The sequence below is a fragment of the Anas platyrhynchos genome, chromosome 3, assembly GCF_047663525.1.
Source record: "Anas platyrhynchos isolate ZD024472 breed Pekin duck chromosome 3, IASCAAS_PekinDuck_T2T, whole genome shotgun sequence".
In the NCBI taxonomy this organism is placed as follows: domain Eukaryota; kingdom Metazoa; phylum Chordata; class Aves; order Anseriformes; family Anatidae; genus Anas; species Anas platyrhynchos.
In genome coordinates, this window is record NC_092589.1 from 100584073 (window position 1) to 100590086 (window position 6014).

The following is a 6014-nucleotide window of genomic DNA, read 5'->3' on the forward strand; positions in this document are numbered from 1 at the left end:
CATCCCACGTTCTTCAGTGTAGATGGTTGTGGGTTCAACCCTCAGAGAGTCCCATCTGACCTTAAGACCACAGAAAGGTCCTACGAGCACAGGGATGCCCCTGGCAAAGTATGCAGAGCTCAACACTAACTGCTTTGTTTGCATGATGGATCATCTCAACCTGCTCCTCAACATAACTGAAATAGCTGTCCTGTCCCTGCTTCTTAGAGGTAGAACACTTGCTCCACCAGCTATGTGTACGTTACTGAAACCAGAGGACAAACTCTGCCAGTCTGGCAGCATCATTTCACTACCTTACTTGATCGATGAAGTCATGCAGAGGATAGCAAAAGCTGTTGTAGCTACAGAGATTAAATCAGCATGTCTGGAATTAAAAGGGTATCTGACTTCAAACAAATGTTAATGTCTGCTTTGTGGCTGTTGTCACAATTCTTCTTTATGGTTGCAATGCTTGGACAAATTAACACTTTTCACATCAAGCCTTCCAGCCACTTCCATATGAGTTATCTTTCTGCCCTTAATAGTGTTAAAATGTAAAGCACAATATGATCCCAAGCAATAGTCAGGCAGTGTTCCTCCAGGGCTGAGCTACGCTGGTCCAGACATTTGATGCTTATCTCAGAAAAAAATGATTGCTCAGAGCTATTTTCTTATTTTAAAACGTGTGAACAGCTGAGAGGTTGGCCAATGAATTGTTAACCAGACATGCTAAAAGCAAATCTTCAGCTGTGTGGTATTAGCTCTACAACATAGGACACTGCAGCTAACAAAATGATCTGCTGTGCCAGTAATTATGAACTGATACGTCAAAGTCAATGAGTAAAACTGACTAATATTGTGCAGAACACAACACGGTAAGGACAAGCAGCAGGCTACCTCTCACATCACTAGCCCTTTTGATGAAAATATCAGGCATGTATCTCATCAAGCTATTTAAAAAAAAAATAGAATCCTCATATGATTAAGTAGCAGAAGACTGACAATAACATTTCCTGTATTTGCCATTTAGATACTTCAGTTTTGAAGGCTATGAAATTGAACGTCTGTTTTACTGTAACTGGAGTAAGACTTAGAAAGACTTTTAACAAATAATGTAATAAAGTACACTTCTTTTAATTCTGTGGGGAAATATATATATATTATATATATATATTTGAAGATATTGACTGGGGAAATTGAAATCCTTTGGTCAAAAAAAAAAAAATATATATATATATATATATATATTCAGCTTCCAATAAGATTTTTTTTTTATTATTTATTTTTTTTCAGGAAACATTAAATCAACTCTGATCTGATCTTTAGAAAGAAACAGGGCATATGGCAGTTGTGGTATATGGCAGTTGTGGCAATATGTCTTGATTACAGTTCTCAGTTGTCATCTTTTTTAATGTTACACTTCAATATTCTGCCTCAAAATTATATATGAAAAATTGACATAAACTTGTATTTGCAACAAAATATTTCCATAGAAGATAAAAATGTTTCTAGATCATTTCCACACAATCTTTTCAGTAATCCTGGGATTCCCATGCATTACTTCTCATAGATCTTTTCCACGCTATGAATGAATCAGTATGAATGTTTTGATAAGAAAAAGAAAATTCAGTTTCTTACCCAGTGAAGCCTATTATTTCCTGGCCTACAAAAAGCAATATTGATTAAATAACTCTTGTATTACCTTGCACTTTTTTTTTTTCTTTTCCTTAATATTAACTTTTTAATCTCCCATGGTAACAGTGATTTTCTTGGGGAAAACGTGGCTCACAAACCTTGATTCAAGGTCTTCTTGATTCAAGGTTGATCTTCTTGATTCATAGTTCTGGGATTTGTTTAGTATTGTAAATGAAATCTGCACTTTTTGGTTTATTTATTTAAGCAATGAACAAAGAATCAAGTGTTCCTGAATGGCAGTCTTGGCATAGCCTTGTCCAGGTCACCTAAACCCCCTAACTCACATGTGGAAAAATATTAGAATAAATGGAAGTGCCTACTTAGGAGTAAGAACAGATTTCTGTGTCATATATTTATAAAGAATTTAAAAGGTAAAAATACTATTGCTGAGGGTAAATATTAATGATGTTACTCCATTCCATTTATAGCATAAGTAGCTCAAGAATATTTTAGAAGAGACTCAGACTGTACCCCAGAGAAGGTATTATCAACTTAGTCTCATTGGTATGAAGTTCCAAAGCCTTCATTTAAAATTATATCATTTTCAGCTTTTATGTATTCGGACTGTATAAAACATCATATAACTGAGAATTACAGACAACATGAAGACCGTTGGTTCTCTCAGGATTTGGTTATGTTTAAATAAAATTATATTGTTGAAGTGAGGAGAAACTCGGTGTAGAATAAACCCAGATCTTGCCAACGCAGATGTCTTTCAGAGCAGGATCTGATAGCTCTGGATTTACAATGCTGAGGAAGGAATGCTTGCTCAGTGATGTTATTAAACTGATTATGTGAATTATCACTGGGAGATGATAATACTTACAGACTTTAATAATCTCAACAAGAAGGAAGGGGAGAAGACTGCCCAGCAAGTATGTGTCCAAATAATCATTTAATCTTGACCTGGCAGAGAAAGAGAGGATTCCCAGCATAAAACAGAATTATGTTCCAGGTTAAAACCTCCATGCCCAAAATATTTTTCTTCTAGGGAGAATTATGACACATATTCTGATGAAAGTTTTGATATGCGTGTTTCAAGAATAAGAATTTAAGATAGAGTGATCAATTCAATATTTTTATTCTTGTTTGCATAAATAAACATAAATTATGGCTATATAAATAAGTGTAGAAAATTCTGATATATTTCCTGTAATTCTATGGCTTATATATATATATATAAAAAAAAAACTATGAAGCCTTATTATATATATACATAAAAGACAGTTAGGACTAAATATTCTGATGGTATTACATCAGTTTTTCAAAGACAATGTTAATATCAAATCAGAAATTAATATCATTTTTACATACTTTTAGTGCAGGAGAAGAAAATAGGTGATATTTACAGGAAAGTAAACATAAATTCTCATACACAGTAAGATCATAATGTCATAGAGACAGTGTTTGCCAGAAGTGATTCTGGAAGTCTGAAGTAATACAAGGAGTAATAGATGAGATGTAATGCCTCCACTGTCAACCATAGCCCTTATTTATAACTTGGTGGATTTATAAATTGGTACTTCTCTCTGTCAAAGGACTGAACTCTCATTGCATTGTTTATACAGTGATTACCTGGTACAGACTATAATTTAAAAGACTGATCCTAGACTTCATCGGAACTAATTCTGGAGTAGCTTTCAAGTACCAGGAGAGGAGGAACCAACCTGCATATATAAAAGTAGATGTTAGAAAATTTATGCATCAAATTAGGTAATGAGCTAGGCTGGAAACTGCATTCTATGACCTAGAGAAGCTCATTTCTTCTCCTGTTCTAAACTATGTTGCTCTTAGATTTTTATTCTATACTTATGATATTGTCTGCTGGTACTTAAATACTTGAATACAACAAATCTACTTAGTAAAAGTGGATGAGATATAAGAAAGAAATTATTTACTGTGATGGTGTTGAGGTGGTGAGAAGCTGTGGATGCGTTCCTGTAAGTGTTCAAGGCCAGGCTGGATGGGGTTTTGAGCAACCTGATCTAGTAGGAGGTATCCCTCCCCATGTCAGGAGGACTGGTATTAAATGGTTCTTAAGTACCCTTCCAACACAAACCATTTTGTGATTCTACAGTTCTGTGAAAGTGACATAGCTTCCTGCTACCTGGCCTTAAACAGCTAAGAGTTTCTAGACTAAAAAGTTTCTATTTTACAAAGACATCACAAAGCTTGTTTCTAGTGTCTATGAAGGCTACTTCAGAAGCAGCTCAGAACTAGATCACTAACATAGAGTTGTCTGGTTTAAATACATGAAACATAATATACTATTTGAAAAATATATGTAGAGCACATTGTTTAACTACAAAAATGTATTATTTAAGGACAAGCTTAACAGCTTTCACATTTAAATGTCAATAAAATTGACTTTACATGCATACTGATGTTGAAAGATTTTGTTCCATTGATATTACCAGTTCACAATTAGATGTAGTAAGCTGACCTATAATATATGAAAAGTGGGAAATATATACCAAAAATGGTGTGGATTCTGCCAATAATTTCTATGTCTCTTCTGCAACACCTGCTTTGAAATTATAAATTGCCTCATTGTGTGAGGCCTTTAAAGTCTTCCCCATTCCTGTGGGCTTAAGTACCTCCACTTTTGCATTCAGCAGGAAGATCAGTCATCTGAAAACCCAGGGATCAGCTGGTCACAATTACTGAAAATCATAGAAAGTTACTGAAAATCATTTATTAGCTAGTCATGCTTCAGATAACATTCTTCAGTCTTAGGGCTTTCATGCCCTTTGTGGTAAGTGTTGAGTGCACTTATATATACAACCAGTGTAATAAATAGTTCATTTAGTGCTGTGATCACTATAGCAAATGATCATTTTTCTGATGAACGAATAAAACCAGTTTCTTCCCACAGTTTATTATTATTATTATTATGGACAATTATTTTGCTTCAACCAAAAATTTCCTGTCTTTTCCAATGACTGCTTGCCATGTTCTTTACATTTTTTCATATCTTTTTGCTTATGTTCTCTTCTTTAGTTGCCTGTAAGAAAACTGGGACAGGTGAAAGCTTCTCTAAGCTTTAGAAGGGATTTGGCTATGAAAACTCCATTAACTCTACCTCTAAACCCATACATTGTTCAAAAACGTTAATCTTCATGAATTCAGCTTGCTCATTTGCTAAATGAAAGTTGCATCCATCATCTTATAAAATCTTATAACTTTCCCCAGACCTCCAGTAAAATTTGCAAAATTAAAAATCATAGAAACCTGATATTATTTGAAATAGGTATGCTTGCTTGTGAAATGGGATGTCTAATGAATATGCATTAATCTGCATATTCACAGTTTGTTCTTCAAAATTAATTCAAAATTACTGACAATGGTTATCTATTCGTGAACATTGTAGACAGACTGCATTATGCAGCTGACTTTCTAGTTGGTATACACTGTAAATCAAAAATGTATTTGACAATACATGTAAGATTATTTTGGAAAGTAATTACACATTAACAAATCATAAATATAAATATGCTGTACACTCCTGTGAGTAATGTTTTTGTTTATATGGGGGTTAGAAAAGTTCCAGCCCTTGCTTATTTCAGATTTGTGACTACATACTGTTTCCAGTATGCTTCAGTATGTTTCAGGTAGCTTTGGCTGCTCCACATTCTTCCATGAAAACAAAAACAAAAGCAAGAAACATTCCCTGAAAGTAACTCTTCCACTTTCACTGGATAAATTTATTCCACTGTCTCCAAGGTCTGTTTTTATCTTCCATAAGTGTACAAGAAGAATCTCTGTCTTTGTGATGTGTTTTTCCCAGTCCTTTATAGCAACACAGTCCTACCAGGTTATCAATTTCTAAGTGTGCAAAGCTCCATAATTGAGAGAACAGTCACATTTTCTCAAATATCTGCACATAAAGAATGTCACAGTTTTTAATGGAGACTACAGCCAGCAGTGGAATTTTTCCTGGGCAGAGTGGATTTTGTCTTTGGAATCCATTCTTGTTGGCCACAAGTCTGGTGGAGAGAGCACTCTACACAAAGACTGAGCAAAGTTCCCTGTCCAGTGGCTGTTCAGAGCTAAATGTGATCACAACTGAAGAAACAGAAAATGAGAAGCCAAAAAGGAGTCAAAAGCTTGGCATATTTTCGAGAGGATTCTTTAGATTGATCCAGAAGAAGTATTTTTATTATTTATCTGAAATGATATAGATAGACTGCTGGAAAAGACAGCAAAGATGGAAGCTTGGAAAACATTGAGATTCAAGAATAATTTATTTAACTAAAGGGAAATAAATTGTTTGAAGAATATGTTTATCAATTTAGAAGAGACAGTTGAATTAAATATAAACAGATGAATTCTGTAAATGA

At 34.3% G+C, this 6014-nt stretch overlaps 1 long non-coding RNA gene across 1 annotated transcript; it reads right to left on the reverse strand.

Moving 5' to 3' along the window:
* Positions 1–1331: 1331 nt before the first annotated feature.
* Positions 1332–3342, reverse strand: LOC110351466 (uncharacterized). Its single transcript, XR_002398955.4, has 3 exons — positions 3250–3342; positions 2501–2580; positions 1332–2424 (listed from the first exon to the last, which is right to left on the reverse strand). It is a non-coding gene; the product is annotated as an uncharacterized lncRNA (long non-coding RNA).
* Positions 3343–6014: the final 2672 nt, after the last annotated feature.